Source organism: Taudactylus pleione, unplaced genomic scaffold, assembly GCF_031769625.1.
Source record: "Taudactylus pleione unplaced genomic scaffold, aTauple2 ptg000085l, whole genome shotgun sequence".
NCBI lineage: Eukaryota > Metazoa > Chordata > Amphibia > Anura > Myobatrachidae > Taudactylus > Taudactylus pleione.
This window is the reverse complement of record NW_028284487.1, coordinates 4,849,813-4,871,872: the sequence shown is the minus strand read 5'-3', so window position 1 is coordinate 4,871,872 and position 22,060 is coordinate 4,849,813. Positions and strand designations below refer to the sequence as shown.

General features: G+C 33.6%; 15 non-coding genes across 15 annotated transcripts; all 15 read right to left on the bottom strand.

The window, feature by feature from the left end:
• Positions 1-2,538: 2,538 nt before the first annotated feature.
• Positions 2,539-2,620, bottom strand: TRNAS-UGA (transfer RNA serine (anticodon UGA)). The gene has a single exon. It is a non-coding gene; the product is annotated as a tRNA-Ser (tRNA).
• Positions 2,621-5,370: 2,750 nt separating this feature from the next.
• On the bottom strand, positions 5,371-5,452 carry TRNAS-UGA (transfer RNA serine (anticodon UGA)). Its single transcript has one exon. It is a non-coding gene; the product is annotated as a tRNA-Ser (tRNA).
• Positions 5,453-6,663: 1,211 nt separating this feature from the next.
• TRNAS-UGA (transfer RNA serine (anticodon UGA)) lies at positions 6,664-6,745 on the bottom strand. Its single transcript has one exon. It is a non-coding gene; the product is annotated as a tRNA-Ser (tRNA).
• A 942-nt stretch (positions 6,746-7,687) lies between these two features.
• On the bottom strand, positions 7,688-7,769 carry TRNAS-CGA (transfer RNA serine (anticodon CGA)). The gene has a single exon. It is a non-coding gene; the product is annotated as a tRNA-Ser (tRNA).
• Positions 7,770-9,247: 1,478 nt separating this feature from the next.
• TRNAS-UGA (transfer RNA serine (anticodon UGA)) lies at positions 9,248-9,329 on the bottom strand. The gene has a single exon. It is a non-coding gene; the product is annotated as a tRNA-Ser (tRNA).
• A 1,210-nt stretch (positions 9,330-10,539) lies between these two features.
• Positions 10,540-10,621, bottom strand: TRNAS-UGA (transfer RNA serine (anticodon UGA)). The gene has a single exon. It is a non-coding gene; the product is annotated as a tRNA-Ser (tRNA).
• Positions 10,622-11,832: 1,211 nt separating this feature from the next.
• TRNAS-UGA (transfer RNA serine (anticodon UGA)) lies at positions 11,833-11,911 on the bottom strand. Its single transcript has one exon. It is a non-coding gene; the product is annotated as a tRNA-Ser (tRNA).
• Positions 11,912-13,124: 1,213 nt separating this feature from the next.
• TRNAS-UGA (transfer RNA serine (anticodon UGA)) lies at positions 13,125-13,206 on the bottom strand. The gene has a single exon. It is a non-coding gene; the product is annotated as a tRNA-Ser (tRNA).
• A 1,210-nt stretch (positions 13,207-14,416) lies between these two features.
• TRNAS-UGA (transfer RNA serine (anticodon UGA)) lies at positions 14,417-14,498 on the bottom strand. Its single transcript has one exon. It is a non-coding gene; the product is annotated as a tRNA-Ser (tRNA).
• A 1,211-nt stretch (positions 14,499-15,709) lies between these two features.
• Positions 15,710-15,791, bottom strand: TRNAS-UGA (transfer RNA serine (anticodon UGA)). The gene has a single exon. It is a non-coding gene; the product is annotated as a tRNA-Ser (tRNA).
• Positions 15,792-17,002: 1,211 nt separating this feature from the next.
• On the bottom strand, positions 17,003-17,084 carry TRNAS-UGA (transfer RNA serine (anticodon UGA)). Its single transcript has one exon. It is a non-coding gene; the product is annotated as a tRNA-Ser (tRNA).
• A 1,210-nt stretch (positions 17,085-18,294) lies between these two features.
• On the bottom strand, positions 18,295-18,376 carry TRNAS-UGA (transfer RNA serine (anticodon UGA)). The gene has a single exon. It is a non-coding gene; the product is annotated as a tRNA-Ser (tRNA).
• A 942-nt stretch (positions 18,377-19,318) lies between these two features.
• TRNAS-UGA (transfer RNA serine (anticodon UGA)) lies at positions 19,319-19,400 on the bottom strand. The gene has a single exon. It is a non-coding gene; the product is annotated as a tRNA-Ser (tRNA).
• Positions 19,401-20,341: 941 nt separating this feature from the next.
• On the bottom strand, positions 20,342-20,423 carry TRNAS-CGA (transfer RNA serine (anticodon CGA)). Its single transcript has one exon. It is a non-coding gene; the product is annotated as a tRNA-Ser (tRNA).
• A 1,479-nt stretch (positions 20,424-21,902) lies between these two features.
• Positions 21,903-21,984, bottom strand: TRNAS-UGA (transfer RNA serine (anticodon UGA)). The gene has a single exon. It is a non-coding gene; the product is annotated as a tRNA-Ser (tRNA).
• Between the last annotated feature and the right edge of the window lie 76 nt (positions 21,985-22,060).

The following is a 22,060-nucleotide window of genomic DNA, read 5'->3' as shown; positions in this document are numbered from 1 at the left end:
GGATTCTGCAAATGTATATGTGAAATAATTAGTTCATAACATCAAGGCTGCAAACTAGGATTAAATCTGGATTAGGATACAATGGTGAGTATGATGGTTTCCAAAAAATATTGATTTAAATTTTTCAATTACTGTTTATGTTTTAAAAAGAAACAGCTCATGTCAGTGTTATAGAGATATATTTAAGATTAACTTTAAGATGGGAAAGATTTCCTGAGCTTGGTGGCAATTGTTGATTATGATGAAGATGATAATATGTTCTGGAATGAACAAATAAACTTTGTTATGTATCTTAAAAAGTGGCCGATGGAAATAATTGCAATACATTCACTGTAATTCCACAGATAGCACTACAGTTTTTTGATATTTGAAAGTATCTGATATGCACATTTCTTCCTAGTGCTGCTGATTTGTTAATTAAAAGTTTAGTTGTTTTTAACAAAACAAATTTTAACTCAGATCTACACATAAATAACCAATACATCATGAAACAGTAAAAAAAATTTGGAGATGGTTTGATGACATGTTCCTAAAATGCAGGAAGAGCCTCACTGTCTGAGATCACGTGCTTCAAAAAGCAGTCCATTGTGAAATAGGATGCAAGTGAAGGTGATTTAGGATGAGACAGTTACATTGTTTAACATAACATATTTTGCTTTTCTACATCTTAAATGCATATTGTGTTTTTAAATAAGTTTGAAAAGCAAAATGTAGCTGGCAGGATTTGAACCTGCTCGAGTCCATCGCCTTAATCACTCGGCCACAACTACCTGCACGTTGATTTTGTGATGAGCTTCTGTGGAAAAATAATTGCTTTCCATTTCATGATTGTCATTTAAAACCTGTTGCAATTTCTATTTGGTAGCTGCTATATTAATAGACAAACTATGTGAAATATAATAGCTAGTATAGTTTCCTAGAAAATAAAGGAGTCAAGGAAGTATGATCTTTGTTTTTGACATGCTCGAAAAGCAAGACGTAGCTGGCAGGATTTGAACCTGCGCGAGTCCATCGCCTTAACCACTCGGCCACAGCTACCTGCACGTTGATTTTGTGATGAGCTTCTGTGGAAAAATAATTGCTTTGCATTTCATGATTGTCATTTAAAACCTGTTGCAATTTCTATTTGGTAGCTGCTATATTAATAGACAAACTATGGGAAATATAATAGCTAGTATAGTTTCCTAGAAAATAAAGGAATCAAGGAAGTATGATCTTTGTTTTTTACATGCTCGAAAAGCAAGACATAGCTGGCAGGATTTGAACCTGTGCGGAGAAACCCCAATGGTTTTCAAGTGCATCGCCTTAACCACTCGGCCACAACTACTTCTATACAACTACCCGACATAACCTGGAGTACAAAATAATTTATTATCGTTCTGTTTATTTCATTGGTCCCATGCTTATTTAATGTAGAATTAGCACACCTGCCACTGCACAATCATAAATTTGTTTATTAACATGCATTTTCTCTCATCCTTCATTACATCTCTGCAGATCTCTCAAGATCAAATTTTGCATTCATTAGTAGCAGTATGGATATTGTGAAAGGCACATAATAGGATTCTGCAAATGTATATGTGAAATAATTAGTTCATAACATCAAGGCTGCAAACTAGGATTAAATCTGGATTAGGATACAATGGTGAGTATGATGGTTTCCAAAAAATATTGATTTAAATTTTTCAATTACTGTTTGTGTTTTAAAAAGAAACAGCTCATGTCACTGTTATAGAGATATATTTAAGATTAACTTTAAGATGGGAAAGATTTCCTGAGCTTGGTGGCAATTGTTGATTATGATGAAGATGATAATATGTTCTGGAATGAACAAATAAACTTTGTTATGTATCTTAAAAAGTGGCCGATGGAAATAATTGCAATACATTCACTGTAATTCCACAGATAGCACTACAGTTTTGTGATATTTGAAAGTATCTGATATGCACATTTCTTCCTAGTGCTGCTGATTTGTTAATTAAAAGTTTAGTTGTTATTAACAAAACTAATTTTAACTCAGATCTACACATAAATAACCATTACATCATGAAACAGTAAAAAAAATTTGGAGATGGTTTGATGACATGTTCCTAAAATGCAGGAAGCGCCTCACTGTTTGAGATCACGTGCTTCAAAAAGCAGTCCATTGTGAAATAGGATGCAAGTGAAGGTGATTTAGGATGAGACAGTTACATTGTTTAACATAACATATTTTGCTTTTCTACATCTTAAATGCATATTGTGTTTTTAAATAAGTTTGAAAAGCAAAACGTAGCTGGCTGGATTTGAACCTGCACGAGTCCATCGCCTTAACCACTCGGCCACAACTACCTGCACGTTGATTTTGTGATGAGCTTCTGTGGAAAAATAATTGCTTTGCATTTTATGATTGTCATTTAAAACCTGTTGCAATTTCTATTAGGTGGCTGCTATATTAATAAACAAACTATGTGAAATATAATAGCTAGTTTAGTTTCCTAGAAAATAAAGGAGTCAAGGAAATATTATCTTTGTTTTTTACATGCTCAAAAAGCAAGACGTAGCTGGCAGGATTCGAACCTGCGCGGGGAAACCCCAATGGATTTCAAGTCCATCGCCTTAACCACTCGGCCACAACTACTTCTATACAACTACCCGACATTACCTGGAGTACAAAATAATTTATTATCGTTCTGTTTATTTCATTGGTCCCATGCTTATTTAATGTAGAATTAGCACACCTGCCTCTGCACAATCATAAATTTGTTTATTAACATGCATTTTCTCTCATCATTCATTTCATCTCTGCAGATCTCTCAAGATCAAATTTTGCATTCTTTAGTGGCAGTATGGATATTGTGAATGGCACATCATAGGATTCTGCAAATGTATATGTGAAATAATTAGTTCATAACATCAAGGCTGCAAACTAGGATTAAATCAGGATTAGGATACAATGGTGAGTATGATGGTTTCCAAAAAATATTGATTTAAATTTTTCAATTACTGTTTATGTTTTAAAAAGAAACAGCTCATGTCAGTGTTATAGAGATATATTTAAGATTAACTTTAAGATGGGAAAGATTTCCTGAGCTTGGTGGCAATTGTTGATTATGATGAAGATGATAATATGTTCTGGAATGAACAAATAAACTTTGTTATGTATCTTAAAAAGTGGCCGATGGAAATAAATGCAATACATTCACTGTAATTCCACAGATAGCACTACAGTTTTGTGATATTTGAAAGTATCTGATATGCACATTTCTTCCTAGTGCTGCTGATTTGTTAATTAAAAGTTTAGTTGTTATTAACTAAACAAATTTTAACTCAGATCTACACATAAATAACCATTACATCATGAAACAGTCAAAAAAATTTGGAGATGGTTTGATGACATGTTCCTAAAATGCAGGAAGAGCCTCACTGTCTGAGATCACGTGCTTCAAAAAGCAGTCCATTGTGAAATAGGATGCAAGTGAAGGTGATTTAGGATGAGACAGTTACATTGTTTAACATAACATATTTTGCTTTTCTACATCTTAAATGCATATTGTGTTTTTAAATAAGTTTGAAAAGCAAAACGTAGCTGGCAGGATTTGAACCTGCGCGAGTCCATCGCCTTAACCACTCGGCCACAACTACCTGCACGTTGATTTTGTGATGAGCTTCTGTGGAAAAATAATTGCTTTCCATTTCATGATTGTCATTTAAAACCTGTTGCAATTTCTATTAGGTGGCTGCTATATTAATAGACAAACTATGTGAAAAATAATAGCTAGTATAGTTTCCTAGAAAATAAAGGAGTCAAGGAAGTATGATCTTTGTTTTTGACATGCTCGAAAAGCAAGACGTAGCTGGCAGGATTTGAACCTGCGCGAGTCCATTGCCTTAACCACTCGGCCACAACTACCTGCACGTTGATTTTGTGATGATCTTCTGTGGAAAGATAATTGCTTTGCATTTTATGATTGTCATTTAAAACCTGTTGCAATTTCTATTAGGTGGCTGCTATATTAATAGACAAACTATGTGAAATATAATAGCTAGTATAGTTTCCTAGAAAAAAAGGAGTCAAGGAAGTATGATCTTTGTTTTTGACATGCTCGAAAAGCAAGACGTAGCTGGCAGAATTTAAACCTGCGCGAGTCCATCGCCTTAACCACTCGGCCACAACTACGTCTATACAACTACCTGACATTACCTGGAGTACAAAATAATTTATTATCGTTCTGTTTATTTCATTGGTCCCATGCTTATTTAATGTAGAATTAGCACACCTGCCTCTGCACAATCATAAATTTGTTTATTAACATGCATTTTCTCTCATCATTCATTTCATCTCTGCAGATCTCTCAAGATCAAATTTTGCATTCTTTAGTGGCAGTATGGATATTGTGAAAGGCATATCATAGGATTCTGCAAATGTATATGTGAAATAATTAGTTCATAACATCAAGGCTGCAAACTAGGATTAAATCAGGATTAGGATACAATGGTGAGTATGATGGTTTCCAAAAAATATTGATTTAAATTTTTCAATTACTGTTTATGTTTTAAAAAGAAACAGCTCATGTCAGTATTATAGAGATATATTTAAGATTAACTTTAAGATGGGAAAGATTTCCTGAGCTTGGTGGCAATTGTTGATTATGATGAAGATGATAATATGTTCTGGAATTAACAAATAAACTTTGTTATGTATCTTAAAAAGTGGCCGATGGAAATAATTGCAATACATTCACTGTAATTCCACAGATAGCACTACAGTTTTGTGATATTTGAAAGTGTCTGATATGCACATTTCTTCCTAGTGCTGCTGATTTGTTAATTAAAAGTTTAGTTGTTATTAACAAAACAAATTTTAACTCAGATCTACACATAAATAACCATTACATCATGAAACAGTAAAAAAAATTTGGAGATGGTTTGATGACATGTTCCTAAAATGCAGGAAGAGCCTCACTGTCTGAGATCACGTGCTTCAAAAAGCAGTCCATTGTGAAATAGGATGCAAGTGAAGGTGATTTAGGATGAGACAGTTACATTGTTTAACATAACATATTTTGCTTTTCTACATCTTAAATGCATATTGTGTTTTTAAATAAGTTTGAAAAGCAAAACGTAGCTGGCAGGATTTGAACCTGCGCGAGTCCATCGCCTTAACCACTCGGCCACAACTACCTGCACGTTGATTTTGTGATGAGCTTCTGTGGAAAAATAATTACTTTGCATTTTATGATTGTCATTTAAAACCTGTTGCAATTTCTATTAGGTGGCTGCTATATTAATAGACAAACTATGTGAAATATAATAGCTAGTATAGTTTCCTAGAAAATAAAGGAGTCAAGGAAGTATGATCTCTGTTTTTTACATGCTCAAAAAGCAAGACGTATCTGGCAGGATTTGAACCTGCACGGGGAAACCCCAATGCATTTCAAGTCTATCGCCTTAACCACTCGGCCACAACTACTTCTATACAACTACCCGACATTACCTGGAGTACAAAATAATTTATTGTCGTTCTGTTTATTTCATTGGTCCCATGCTTATTTAATGTAGAATTAGCACACCTGCCTCTGCACAATCATAAATTTGTTTATTAACATGCATTTTCTCTCATCATTCATTTCATCTCTGCAGATCTCTCAAGATCAAATTTTACATTCTTTAGTGGCAGTATGGATATTGTGAAAGGCACATCATAGGATTCTGCAAATGTATATGTGAAATAATTAGTTCATAACATCAAGGCTGCAAATTAGGATTTAATCAGGATTAGGATACAATGGTGAGTATGATGGTTTCCAAAAAATATTGATTTAAATTTTTCAATTACTGTTTATGTTTTAAAAAGAAACAGCTCATGTCAGTGTTATAGAGATATATTTAAGATTAACTTTAAGATGGGAAAGATTTCCTGAGCTTGGTGGCAATTGTTGATTATGATGAAGATGATAATATGTTCTGGAATGAACAAATAAACTTTGTTATGTATCTTAAAAAGTGGCCGATGGAAATAATTGCAATACATTCACTGTAATTCCACAGATAGCACTACAGTTTTGTGATATTTGAAAGTATCTCATATGCACATTTCTTCCTAGTGCTGCTGATTTGTTAATTAAAAATTTAGTTGTTATTAACAAAACAAATTTTAACTCAGATCTACACATAAATAACCGTTACTTCATGAAACAGTAAAAAAAATTTGGAGATGGTTTGATGACATGTTCCTAAAATGCAGGAAGAGCCTCAGTGTCTGAGATCACGTGCTTCAAAAAGCAGTCCATTGTGAAATAGGATGCAAGTGAAGGTGATTTAGGATGAGACAGTTACATTGTTTAACATAACATATTTTGCTTTTCTACATCTTAAATGCATATTGTGTTTTTAAATAAGTTTGAAAAGCAAAACGTAGCTGGCAGGATTTGAACCTGCGCGAGTCCATCGCCTTAACCACTCAGCCACAACTACCTGCACGTTGATTTTGTGATGAGCTTCTGTGGAAAAATAATTGCTTTCCATTTCATGATTGTCATTTAAAACCTGTTGCAATTTCTATTTGGTAACTGCTATATTAATAGACAATTTATGGGAAATATAATAGCTAGTATAGTTTCCTAGAAAATAAAGGAGTCAAGGAAGTATGATCTCTGTTTTTGACACGCTCGAAAAGCAAGACGTAGCTGGCAGGATTTGAATCTGCGCGGGGAAACCCCAATGGATTTCAAGACCATCGCCTTAACCACTCGGCCACAACTACTTCTATACCACTACCACACATTACCTGGAGTACAAAATAATTTATTATCGTTCTGTTTATTTCATTGGTCCCATGCTTATTTAATGTAGAATTAGCACACCTGCCACTGCACAATCATAAATTTGTTTATTAACATGCATTTTCTCTCATTATTCATTTCATCTCTGCAGATCTCTCAAGATCAAATTTTGCACTCTTTAGTGGCAGTATGGATATTGTGAAAGGCACATCATAGGATTCTGCAAATGTATATGTGAAATAATTAGTTCATAACATCAAGGCTGCAAACTAGGATTAAATCAGGATTAGGATACAATGGTGAGTATGATGGTTTCCAAAAAATATTGATTTAAATTTTTCAATTACTGTTTATGTTTTAAAAAGAAACAGCTCATGTCAGTGTTATAGAGATATATTTAAGATTAACTTTAAGATGGGAAAGATTTCCTGAGCTTGGTGGCAATTGTTGATTATGATGAAGATGATAATATGTTCTGGAATGAACAAATAAACTTTGATATGTATCTTAAAAAGTGGCCAATGGAAATAATTGCAATACATTCACTGTAATTCCACAGATAGCACTACAGTTTTGTGATATTTGAAAGTATCTGATATGCACATTTCTTCCTAGTGCTGCTGATTTGTTAATTAAAAGTTTAGTTGTTATTAACAAAACTAATTTTAACTCAGATCTACACATAAATAACCATTACATCATGAAACAGTAAAAAAAATTGGAGATGGTTTAATGACATGTTCCTAAAATGCAGGAAGACCCTCACTGTCTGAGATCACGTGCTTCAAAAAGCAGTCCATTGTGAAATAGGATGCAGGTGAAGGTGATTTAGGATGATACAGTTACATTGCTCAACATAACATATTTTGCTTTTCTACATCTTAAATGCATATTGTGTTTTTAAATAAGTTTGAAAGGCAAAACGTAGCTGGCAGGATTTGAACCTGCGCGGGGAATCCCCAATGGATTTCGAGTCCATCGCCTTAACCACTCGGCCACAACTACTTCTATACCACTACCAGATATTACCTGGAGTACAAAATAATTTATTATCGTTCTGTTTATTTCATTGGTACCATGCTTATTTAATGTAGAATTAGCACACCTGCCACTGCACAATCATAAATTTGTTTATTAACATGCATTTTCTCTCATCATTCATTTCATCTCTGCAGATCTCTCAAGATCAAATTTTGCATTCTTTAGTGGCAGTATGGATATTGTGAAAGGCACATCATAGGATTCTGCAAATGTATATGTGAAATAATTAGGTCATAACATCAAGGCTGCAAACTAGGATTAAATCAGGATTAGGATACAATGGTGAGTATGATGGTTTCCAAAAAATATTGATTTAAATTTTTCAATTACTGTTTTGTTTTAAAAAGAAACAGCTCATGTCAGTGTTATAGAGATATATTTAAGATTAACTTTAAGATGGGAAAGATTTCCTGAGCTTGGTGGCAATTGTTGATTATGATGAAGATGATAATATGTTCTGGAATGAACAAATAAACTTTGTTATGTATCTTAAAAAGTGGCCGATGGAAATAATTGCAATACATTCACTGTAATTCCACAGATAGCACTACAGTTTTGTGATATTTGAAAGTATCTGATATGCACATTTCTTCCTAGTGCTGCTGATTTGTTAATTAAAAGTTTAGTTGTTTTTAACAAAACAAATTTTAACTCAGATCTACACATAAATAACCAATACATCATGAAACAGTAAAAAAAATTTGGAGATGGTTTGATGACATGTTCCTAAAATGCAGGAAGAGCCTCACTGTCTGAGATCACGTGCTTCAAAAAGCAGTCCATTGTGAAATAGGATGCAAGTGAAGGTGATTTAGGATGAGACAGTTACATTGTTTAACATAACATATTTTGCTTTTCTACATCTTAAATGCATATTGTGTTTTTAAATAAGTTTGAAAAGCAAAACGTAGCTGGCAGGATTTGAACCTGCTCGAGTCCATCGCCTTAATCACTCGGCCACAACTACCTGCACGTTGATTTTGTGATGAGCTTCTGTGGAAAAATAATTGCTTTCCATTTCATGATTGTCATTTAAAACCTGTTGCAATTTCTATTTGGTAGCTGCTATATTAATAGACAAACTATGGGAAATATAATAGCTAGTATAGTTTCCTAGAAAATAAAGGAGTCAAGGAAGTATGATCTTTGTTTTTGACATGCTCGAAAAGCAAGACGTAGCTGGCAGGATTTGAACCTGCGCGAGTCCATCGCCTTAACCACTCGGCCACAACTACCTGCACGTTGATTTTGTGATGAGCTTCTGTGGAAAAATAATTGCTTTGCATTTCATGATTGTCATTTAAAACCTGTTGCAATTTCTATTTGGTAGCTGCTATATTAATAGACAAACTATGGGAAATATAATAGCTAGTATAGTTTCCTAGAAAATAAAGGAGTCAAGGAAGTATGATCTTTGTTTTTTACATGCTCGAAAAGCAAGATATAGCTGGCAGGATTTGAACCTGCGCGGGGAAACCCCAATGGATTTCAAGTGCATCGCCCTAACCACTCGGCCACAACTACTTCCATAAAACTACCCGACATAACCTGGAGTACAAAATAATTTATTATCGTTCTGTTTATTTCATTGGTCCCATGCTTATTTAATGTAGAATTAGCACACCTGCCACTGCACAATCATAAATTTGTTTATTAACATGCATTTTCTCTCATCCTTCATTACATCTCTGCAGATCTCTCAAGATCAAATTTTGCATTCATTAGTAGCAGTATGGATATTGTGAAAGGCACATAATAGGATTCTGCAAATGTATATGTGAAATAATTAGTTCATAACATCAAGGCTGCAAACTAGGATTAAATCTGGATTAGGATACAATGGTGAGTATGGTGGTTTCCAAAAAATATTGATTTAAATTTTTCAATTACTGTTTGTGTTTTAAAAAGAAACAGCTCATGTCACTGTTATAGAGATATATTTAAGATTAACTTTAAGATGGGAAAGATTTCCTGAGCTTGGTGGCAATTGTTGATTATGATGAAGATGATAATATGTTCTGGAATGAACAAATAAACTTTGTTATGTATCTTAAAAAGTGGCCGATGGAAATAATTGCAATACATTCACTGTAATTCCACAGATAGCACTACAGTTTTGTGATATTTGAAAGTATCTGATATGCACATTTTTCCTAGTGCTGCTTATTTGTTAATTAAAAGTTTAGTTGTTATTAACAAAACAAATTTGAACTCAGATCTACACATAAATAACCATTACATCATGAAACAGTAACAAAAAATTGGAGATGGTTTGATGACATGTTCACAAAATGCAGGAAGAGCCTCACTGTCTGAGATCACGTGCTTCAAAAAGCAGTCCATTGTGAAATAGGATGCAAGTGAAGGTGATTTAGGATGAGACAGTTACATTGTTTAACATAACATATTTTGCTTTTCTACATCTTAAATGCATATTGTGTTTTTAAATAAGTTTGAAAAGCAAAACGTAGCTGGCAGGATTTGAACCTGCGCGAGTCCATCGCCTTAACCACTCGGCCACAACTACCTGCACGTTGATTTTGTGATGAGCTTCTGTGGAAAAATAATTGCTTTGCATTTTATGATTGTCATTTAAAACCTGTTGCAATTTCTATTAGGTGGCTGCTATATTAATAGACAAACTATGTGAAATATAATAGCTAGTATAGTTTCCTAGAAAATAAAGGAGTCAAGGAAGTATGATCTTTGTTTTTTACATGCTCAAAAAGCAAGACGTAGCTGGCAGGATTTGAACCTGTGCGGGGAAACCCCAATGGATTTCAAGTCCATCGCCTTAACCACTCGGCCACAACTACTTCTATACAACTACCTGACATTACCTGCAGTACAAAATAATTTATTATTGTTCTGTTTATTTCATTGGTCCCATCCTTATTTAATGTAGAATTAGCACAACTGCCTCTGCACAATCATAAATTTGTTTATTAACATGCATTTTCTCTCATCATTCATTTCATCTCTGCAGATCTCTCAAGATCAAATTTTGCATTCTTTAGTGGCAGTATGGATATTGTGAAAGGCACATCATAGGATTCTGCAAATGTATATGTGAAATAATTAGTTCATAACATCAAGGCTGCAAACTAGGATTAAATCAGGATTAGGATACAATGGTGAGTATGATGGTTTCCAAAAAATATTGATTTAAATTTTTCAATTACTGTTTATGTTTTAAAAAGAAACAGCTCATGTCAGTGTTATAGAGATATATTTAAGATTAACTTTAAGATGGGAAAGATTTCCTGAGCTTGGTGGTAATTGTTGATTATGATGAAGATGATAATATGTTCTGGAATGAACAAATAAACTTTGTTATGTATCTTAAAAAGTGGCCGATGGAAATAATTGCAATACATTCACTGTAATTCCACAGATAGCACTACAGTTTTGTGATATTTGAAAGTATCTGATATGCACATTTCTTCCTAGTGCTGCTGATTTGTTAATTAAAAGTTTAGTTGTTATTAACAAAACTAATTTTAACTCAGATCTACACATAAATAACCATTACATCATGAAACAGTAAAAAAAATTTGGAGATGGTTTGATGACATGTTCCTAAAATGCAGGAAGAGCCTCACTGTCTGAGATCACGTGCTTCAAAAAGCAGTCCATTGTGAAATAGGATGCAAGTGAAGGTGATTTAGGATGAGACAGTTACATTGTTTAACATAACATATTTTGCTTTTCTACATCTTAAATGCATATTGTGTTTTTAAATAAGTTTGAAAAGCAAAACGTAGCTGGCAGGATTTGAACCTGCGCGAGTCCATCGCCTTAACCACTCGGCCACAACTACCTGCACGTTGATTTTGTGATGAGCTTCTGTGGAAAAATAATTGCTTTCCATTTCATGATTGTCATTTAAAACCTGTTGCAATTTCTATTAGGTGGCTGCTATATTAATAGACAAACTATGTGAAATATAATAGCTAGTATAGTTTCCTAGAAAATAAAGGAGTCAAGGAAGTATGATCTTTGTTTTTTACATGCTCAAAAAGCAAGACGTAGCTGGCAGGATTTGAACCTGTGCAGGGAAACCCCAATGGATTTCAAGTCCATCGCCTTAACCACTCGGCCACAACTTCTTCTATACAACTACCCGACATTACCTGGAGTACAAAATAATTTATTATCGTTCTGTTTATTTCATTGGTCCCATGCTTATTTAATGTAGAATTAGCACACCTGCCACTGCACAATCATAAATTTGTTTATTAACATGCATTTTCTCTCATCATTCATTTCATCTCTGCAGATCTCTCAAGATCAAATTTTGCATTCTTTAGTGGCAGTATGGATATTGTGAAAGGCACATCATAGGATTCTGCAAATGTATATGTGAAATAATTAGTTCATAACATCAAGGCTGCAAACTAGGATTAAATCAGGATTAGGATACAATGGTGAGTATGATGGTTTCCAAAAAATATTGATTTAAATTTTTCAATTACTGTTTATGTTTTAAAAAGAAACAGCTCATGTCAGTGTTATAGAGATATATTTAAGATTAACTTTAAGATGGGAAAGATTTCCTGAGCTTGGTGGCAATTGTTGATTATGATGAAGATGATAATATGTTCTGGAATGAACAAATAAACTTTGTTATGTATCTTAAAAAGTGGCCGATGGAAATAATTGCAATACATTCACTGTAATTCCACAGATAGCACTACAGTTTTGTGATATTTGAAAGTATCTGATATGTACATTTCTTCCTAGTGCTGCTGATTTGTTAATTAAAAGTTTAGTTGTTATTAACAAAACTAATTTTAACTCAGATCTGCACATAAATAACCATTACATCATGAAACAGTAAAAAAAATTGGAGATGGTTTAATGACATGTTCCTAAAATGCAGGAAGAGCCTCACTGTCTGAGATCACGTGCTTCAAAAAGCAGTCCATTGTGAAATAGGATTCAAGTGAAGGTGATTTAGGATGAGACAGTTACATTGTTTAACATAACATATTTTGCTTTTCTACATCTTAAATGCATATTGTGTTTTTAAATAAGTTTGAAAAGCAAAACGTAGCTGGCAGGATTTGAACCTGCGCGAGTCCATCGCCTTAACCACTCGGCCACAACTACCTGCACGTTGATTTTGTGATGAGCTTCTGTGGAAAAATAATTGCTTTCCATTTCATGATTGTCATTTAAAACCTGTTGCAATTTCTATTAGGTGGCTGCTATATTAATAGACAAACTATGTGAAATATAATAGCTAGTATAGTTTCCTAGAAAATAAAGGAGTGAAGGAAGTATGATCTTTGTTTTTTACATGCTCAAAAAGCAAGACGTAGCTGGCAGGATTTGAACCTGTGCGGGGAAACCCCAATGGATTTCAAGTCCATCGCCTTAACCACTCGGCCACAACTACTTCTATACAACTACCCGACATTACCTGGAGTACAAAATAATTTATTATCGTTCTGTTTATTTCATTGGTCCCATGCTTATTTAATGTAGAATTAGCACACCTGCCACTGCACAATCATAAATTTGTTTACTAACATGCATTTTCTCTCATCCTTCATTACATCTCTGCAGATCTCTCAAGATCAAATTTTGCATTCATTAGTAGCAGTATGGATATTGTGAAAGGGACATAATAGGATTCTGCACATGTATATGTGAAATAATTAGTTCATAACATCAAGGCTGCAAACTAGGATTAAATCAGGATTAGGATACAATGGTGAGTATGATGGTTTCCAATAAATATTGATTTAAATTTTTCAATTACTGTTTATGTTTTAAAAAGAAACAGCTCATGTCAGTGTTATAGAGATATATTTAAGATTAACTTTAAGATGGGAAAGATTTCCTAAGCTTGGTGGCAATTGTTGATTATGATGAAGATGATAATATGTTCTGGAATGAACAAGTAAACTTTGTTATGTATCTTACAAAGTGGCTGATGGAAATAATTGCAATACATTCACTGTAATTCCACAGATAGCACTACAGTAATGTGATATTTGAAAGTATCTGATATGCACATTTTTCCTAGTGCTGCTTATTTGTTAATTAAAAGTTTAGTTGTTATTAACAAAACAAATTTTAACTCAGATCTACACATAAATAACCATTACATCATGAAACAGTAACAAAAAATTGGAGATGGTTTGATGACATGTTCCTAAAATGCAGGAAGAGCCTCACTGTCTGAGATCACGTGCTTCAAAAAGCAGTCCATTGTGAAATAGGATGCAAGTGAAGGTGATTTAGGATGAGACAGTTACATTGTTTAACATAACATATTTTGCTTTTCTACATCTTAAATGCATATTGTGTTTTTAAATAAGTTTGAAAAGCAAAACGTAGCTGGCAGGATTTGAACCTGCGCGAGTCCATCGCCTTAACCACTCGGCCACAGCTACCTGCACGTTGATTTTGTGATGAGCTTCTGTGGAAAAATAATTGCTTTCCATTTCATGATTGTCATTTAAAACCTGTTGCAATTTCTATTAGGTGGCTGCTATATTAATAGACAAACTATGTGAAATATAATAGCTAGTATAGTTTCCTAGAAAATAAAGGAGACAAGGAAGTATGATCTTTGTTTTTTACATGCTCAAAAAGCAAGACATAGCTGGCAGGATTTGAACCTGTGCGGGGAAACCCCAATGGATTTCAAGCCAATCGCCTTAACCACTCGGCCACAACTACTTCTATACAACTACCTGACATTACCTGCAGTACAAAATAATTTATTATCGTTCTGTTTATTTCATTGGTCCCATGCTTATTTAATGTAGAATTAGCACAACTGCCTCTGCACAATCATAAATTTGTTTATTAACATGCATTTTCTCTCATCATTCATTTCATCTCTGCAGATCTCTCAAGATCAAATTTTGCATTCTTTAGTGGCAGTATGGATATTGTGAAAGGCACATCATAGGATTCTGCAAATGTATATGTGAAATAATTAGTTCATAACATCAAGGCTGCAAACTAGGATTAAATCAGGATTAGGATACAATGGTGAGTATGATGGTTTCCAAAAAATATTGATTTAAATTTTTCAATTACTGTTTATGTTTTAAAAAGAAACAGCTCATGTCAGTGTTATAGAGATATATTTAAGATTAACTTTAAGATGGGAAAGATTTCCTAAGCTTGGTGGCAATTGTTGATTATGATGAAGATGATAATATGTTCTGGAATGAACAAGTAAACTTTGTTATGTATCTTACAAAGTGGCTGATGGAAATAATTGCAATACATTCACTGTAATTCCACAGATAGCACTACAGTTTTGTGATATTTGAAAGTATCTGATATGCACATTTCTTCCTAGTGCTGCTGATTTGTTAATTAAAAGTTTAGTTGTTTTTAACAAAACAAATTTTAACTCAGATCTACACATAAATAACCAATACATCATGAAACAGTAAAAAAAATTTGGAGATGGTTTGATGACATGTTCCTAAAATGCAGGAAGAGCCTCACTGTCTGAGATCACATGCTTCAAAAAGCAGTCCATTGTGAAATAGGATGCAAGTGAAGGTGATTTAGGATGAGACAGTTACATTGTTTAACATAACATATTTTGCTTTTCTACATCTTAAATGCATATTGTGTTTTTAAATAAGTTTGAAAAGCAAAACGTAGCTGGCAGGATTTGAACCTGCGCGAGTCCATCGCCTTAACCACTCGGCCACAACTACCTGCACGTTGATTTTGTGATGAGCTTCTGTGGAAAAATAATTGCTTTGCATTTCATGATTGTCATTTAAAACCTGTTGCAATTTCTATTTGGTAGCTGCTATATTATTAGACAAACTATGGGAAATATAATAGCTAGTATAGTTTCCTAGAAAATAAAGGAGTCAAGGAAGTATGATCTTTGTTTTTTACATGCTCGAAAAGCAAGACATAGCTGGCAGGATTTGGACCTGCGTGGGGAAACTCCAATGGATTTCAAGTCCATCGCCTTAACCACTCGGCCACAACTACTTCTATACAACTACCCGACATAACCTGGAGTACAAAATAATTTATTATCGTTCTGTTTATTTCATTGGTCCCATGCTTATTTAATGTAGAATTAGCACACCTGCCACTGCACAATCATAAATTTGTTTATTAACATGCATTTTCTCTCATCCTTCATTACATCTCTGCAGATCTCTCAAGATCAAATTTTGCATTCATTAGTAGCAGTATGGATATTGTGAAAGGCACATAATAGGATTCTGCAAATGTATATGTGAAATAATTAGTTCATAACATCAAGGCTGCAAACTAGGATTAAATCAGGATTAGGATACAATGGTGAGTATGATGGTTTCCAAAAAATATTGATTTAAATTTTTCAATTACTGTTTATGTTTTAAAAAGAAACAGCTCATGTCACTGTTATAGAGATATATTTAAGATTAACTTTAAGATGGGAAAGATTTCCTGAGCTTGGTGGCAATTGTTGATTATGATGAAGATGATAATATGTTCTGGAATGAACAAATAAACTTTGTTATGTATCTTAAAAAGTGGCCGATGGAAATAATTGCAATACATTCACTGTAATTCCACAGATAGCACTACAGTTTTGTGATATTTGAAAGTATCTGATATGCACATTTCTTCCTAGTGCTGCTGATTTGTTAATTAAAAGTTTAGTTGTTATTAACAAAACAAATTTTAACTCAGATCTACACATAAATAACCATTACATCATGAAACAGTAAAAAAAATTTGGAGATGGTTTGATGACATGTTCCTAAAATGCAGGAAGAGCCTCACTGTCTGAGATCACGTGCTTCAAAAAGCAGTCCATTGTGAAATAGGATGCAAGTGAAGGTGATTTAGGATGAGACAGTTACATTGTTTAACATAACATATTTTGCTTTTCTACATCTTAAATGCATATTGTGTTTTTAAATAAGTTTGAAAAGCAAAACGTAGCTGGCAGGATTTGAACCTGCGCGAGTCCATCGCCTTAACCACTCGGCCACAACTACCTGCACGTTGATTTTGTGATGAGCTTCTGTGGAAAAATAATTGCTTTCCATTTCATGATTGTCATTTAAAACCTGTTGCAATTTCTATTAGGTGGCAGCTATATTAATAGACAAACTATGTGAAATATAATAGCTAGTATAGTTTCCTAGAAAATAAAGGAGTCAAGGAAGTATGATCTTTGTTTTTTACATGCTCAAAAAGCAAGACGTAGCTGGCAGGATTTGAACCTGTGCGGGGAAACCCCAATGGATTTCAAGTCCATCGCCTTAACCACTCGGCCACAACTACTTCTATACAACTACCCGACATTTCCTGGAATACAAAATAATTTATTATCGTTCTGTTTATTTCATTGGTCCCATGCTTATTTAATGTAGAATTAGCACACCTGCCTCTGCACAATCATAAATTTGTTTATTAGCATGCATTTTCTCTCATCATTCATTTCATCTCTGCAGATCTCTCAAGATCAAATTTTGCATTCTTTAGTGGCAGTATGGATATTGTGAAAGGCACATCATAGGATTCTGCAAATGTATATGTGAAATAATTAGTTCATAACATCAAGGCTGCAAACTAGGATTAAATCAGGATTAGGATACAATGGTGAGTATGATGGTTTCCAAAAAATATTGATTTAAATTTTTCAATTACTGTTTATGTTTTAAAAAGAAACAGCTCATGTCAGTGTTATAGAGATATATTTAAGATTAACTTTAAGATGGGAAAGATTTCCTGAGCTTGGTGGCAATTGTTGATTATGATGAAGATGATAATATGTTCTGGAATGAACAAATAAACTTTGTTATGTATCTTAAAAAGTGGCCGATGGAAATAATTGCAATACATTCACTGTAATTCCACAGATAGCACTACAGTTTTGTGATATTTGAAAGTATCTGATATGCACATTTCTTCCTAGTGCTGCTGAATTGTTAATTAAAAGTTTAGTTGTTATTAACAAAACTAATTTTAACTCAGATCTACACATAAATAACCATTACATTATGAAACAGTAAAAAAAATTGGAGATGGTTTAATGACATGTTCCTAAAATGCAGGAAGAGCCTCACTGTCTGAGATCACGTGCTTCAAAAAGCAGTCCATTGTGAAATAGGATGCAAGTGAAGGTGATTTAGGATGAGACAGTTACATTGTTCAACATAACATATTTTGCTTTTCTACATCTTAAATGCATATTGTGTTTTTAAATAAGTTTGAAAAGCAAAACGTAGCTGGCAGGATTTGAACCTGCGCGAGTCCATCGCCTTAACCACTCGGCCACAACTACCTGCACGTTGATTTTGTGATGAGCTTCTGTGGAAAAATAATTGCTTTCCATTTCATGATTGTCATTTAAAACCTGTTGCAATTTCTATTAGGTGGCTGCTATATTAATAGACAAACTATGTGAAATATAATAGCTAGTATAGTTTCCTAGAAAATAAAGGAGTTAAGGAAGTATGATCTTTGTTTTTTACATGCTCAAAAAGCAAGACGTAGCTGGCAGGATTTGAACCTGTGCGGGGAAACCCCAATGGATTTCAAGTCCATCGCCTTAACCACTCGGCCACAACTACTTCTATACAACTACCCGACATTACCTGGAATACAAAATAATTTATTATCGTTCTGTTTATTTCATTGGTCCCATGCTTATTTAATGTAGAATTAGCAAACCTGCCTCTGCACAATCATAAATTTGTTTATTAGCATGCATTTTCTCTCATCATTCATTTCATCTCTGCAGATCTCTCAAGATCAAATTTTGCATTCTTTAGTGGCAGTATGGATATTGTGAAAGGCACATCATAGGATTCTGCAAATGTATATGTGAAATAATTAGTTCATAACATCAAGGCTGCAAACTAGGATTAAATCAGGATTAGGATACAATGGTGAGTATGATGGTTTCCAAAAAATATTGATTTAAATTTTTCAATTACTGTTTATGTTTTAAAAAGAAACAGCTCATGTCAGTGTTATAGAGATATATTTAAGATTAACTTTAAGATGGGAAAGATTTCCTGAGCTTGGTGGCAATTGTTGATTATGATGAAGATGATAATATGTTCTGGAATGAACAAATAAACTTTGTTATGTATCTTAAAAAGTGGCCGATGGAAATAATTGCAATACATTCACTGTAATTCCACAGATAGCACTACAGTTTTGTGATATTTGAAAGTATCTGATATGCACATTTCTTCCTAGTGCTGCTGATTTGTTAATTAAAAGTTTAGTTGTTATTAACAAAACTAATTTTAACTCAGATCTACACATAAATAACCATTACATTATGAAACAGTAAAAAAAATTGGAGATGGTTTAATGACATGTTCCTAAAATGCAGGAAGAGCCTCACTGTCTGAGATCACGTGCTTCAAAAAGCAGTCCATTGTGAAATAGGATGCAAGTGAAGGTGATTTAGGATGAGACAGTTACATTGTTCAACATAACATATTTTGCTTTTCTACATCTTAAATGCATATTGTGTTTTTAAATAAGTTTGAAAAGCAAAATGTAGCTGGCAGGATTTGAACCTGCGCGGGGAATCCCCAATGGATTTCAAGTCCATCGCCTTAACCACTCGGCCACAACTACTTCTATACCACTACCAGATATTACCTGGAGTACAAAATAATTTATTATCGTTCTGTTTATTTCATTGGTCCCATGCTTATTTAATGTAGAATTAGCACACCTGCCACTGCACAATCATAAATTTGTTTATTAACATGCATTTTCTCTCATCATTCATTTCATCTCTGCAGATCTCTCAAGATCAAATTTTGCATTCTTTAGTGGCAGTATGGATATTGTGAAAGGCACATCATAGGATTCTGCAAATGTATATGTGAAATAATTAGTTCATAACATCAAGGCTGCAAACTAGGATTAAATCAGGATTAGGATACAATGGTGAGTATGATGGTTTCCAAAAAATATTGATTTAAATTTTTCAATTACTGTTTATGTTTTAAAAAAAACAGCTCATGTCAGTGTTATAGAGATATATTTAAGATTAACTTTAAGATGGGAAAGATTTCCTGAGCTTGGTGGCAATTGTTGATTATGATGAATATGATAATATGTTCTGGAATGAACAAATAAACTTTGTTATGTATCTTATAAAGTGGCCGATGGAAATAATTGCAATACATTCACTGTAATTCCACAGATAGCACTACAGTTTTGTGATATTTGAAAGTATCTGATATGCACATTTCTTCCTAGTGCTGCTGATTTGTTAATTAAAAGTTTAGTTGTTATTAACAAAACTAATTTTAACTCAGATCTACACATAAATAACCATTACATTATGAAACAGTAAAAAAAATTGGAGATGGTTTAATGACATGTTCCTAAAATGCAGGAAGAGCCTCACTGTCTGAGATCACGTGCTTCAAAAAGCAGTCCATTGTGAAATAGGATGCAAGTGAAGGTGATTTAGGATGAGACAGTTACATTGTTCAACATAACATATTTTGCTTTTCTACATCTTAAATGCATATTGTGTTTTTAAATAAGTTTGCAAAGCAAAATGTAGCTGGCAGGATTTGAACCTGCGCGGGGAATCCCCAATGGATTTCGAGTCCATCGCCTTAACCACTCGGCCACAACTACTTCTATACCATTACCAGATATTACCTGGAGTACAAAATAATTTATTATCGTTCTGTTTATTTCATTGGTCCCATGCTTATTTAATGTAGAATTAGCACACCTGCCTCTGCACAATCATAAATTTGTTTATTAACATGCATTTTCTCTCATCATTCATTTCATCTCTGCAGATCTCTCAAGATCAAATTTTGCATTCTTTAGTGGCAGTATGGATATTGTGAAAGGCACATCATAGGATTCTGCAAATGTATATGTGAAATAATTAGTTCATAACATCAAGGCTGCAAACTAGGATTAAATCAGGATTAGGATACAATGGTGAGTATGATGGTTTCCAAAAAATATTGATTTAAATTTTTCAATTACTGTTTATTTTTTAAAAAGAAACAGCTCATGTCAGTGTTATAGAGATATATTTAAGATTAACTTTAAGATGGGAAAGATTTCCTGAGCTTGGTGGCAATTGTTGATTATGATGAAGATGATAATATGTTCTGGAATGAACAAATAAACTTTGTTATGTATCTTACAAAGTGGCTGATGGAAATAATAGCAATACATTCACTGTTATTCCACAGATAGCACTACAGTTTTGTGATATTTGAAAGTATCTGATATGCACATTTCTTCCTAGTGCTGCTGATTTGTTAATTAAAAGTTTAGTTGTTATTAACAAAACAAATTTTAACTCAGATCTACACATAAATATCCATTACATCATGAAACAGTAAAAAAAATTTGGAGATGGTTTGATGACATGTTCCTAAAATGCAGGAAGAGCCTCACTGTCTGAGATCACGTGCTTCAAAAAGCAGTCCATTGTGAAATAGGATGCAAGTGAAGGTGATTTAGGATGAGACAGTTACATTGTTTAACATAACATATTTTGCTTTTCTACATCTTAAATGCATATTGTGTTTTTAAATAAGTTTGAAAAGCAAAACGTAGCTGGCAGGATTTGAACCTGCGCGAGTCCATCGCCTTAACCACTCGGCCACAACTACCTGCACGTTGATTTTGTGATGAGCTTCTGTGGAAAAATAATTGCTTTCCATTTCATGATTGTCATTTAAAACCTGTTGCAATTTCTATTAGGTGGCTGCTATATTAATAGACAAACTATGTGAAATATAATAGCTAGTATAGTTTCCTAGAAAATAAAGGAGTCAAGGAAGTATGATCTTTGTTTTTGACATGCTCGAAAAGCAAGACGTAGCTGGCAGGATTTGAACCTGCGCGAGTCCATCGCCTTAACCACTCGGCCACAACTACCTGCACGTTGATTTTGTGATGAGCTTCTGTGGAAAAATAATTGCTTTGCATTTTATGATTGTCATTTAAAACCTGTTGCAATTTCTATTAGGTGGCTGCTATATTAATAGACAAACTATGTGAAATATAATAGCTAGTATAGTTTCCTAGAAAATAAAGGAGTCAAGGAAGTATGATCTTTGTTTTTTACATGCTGAAAAAGCAAGACGTAGCTGGCAGGATTTGAACCTGTGCGGGGAAACCCCAATGGATTTCAAGTCCATCGCCTTAACCACTCGGCCACAACTACTTCTATACAACTACCTGACATTACCTGGAGTACAAAATAATTTATTATCGTTCTGTTTATTTCATTGGTCCCATGC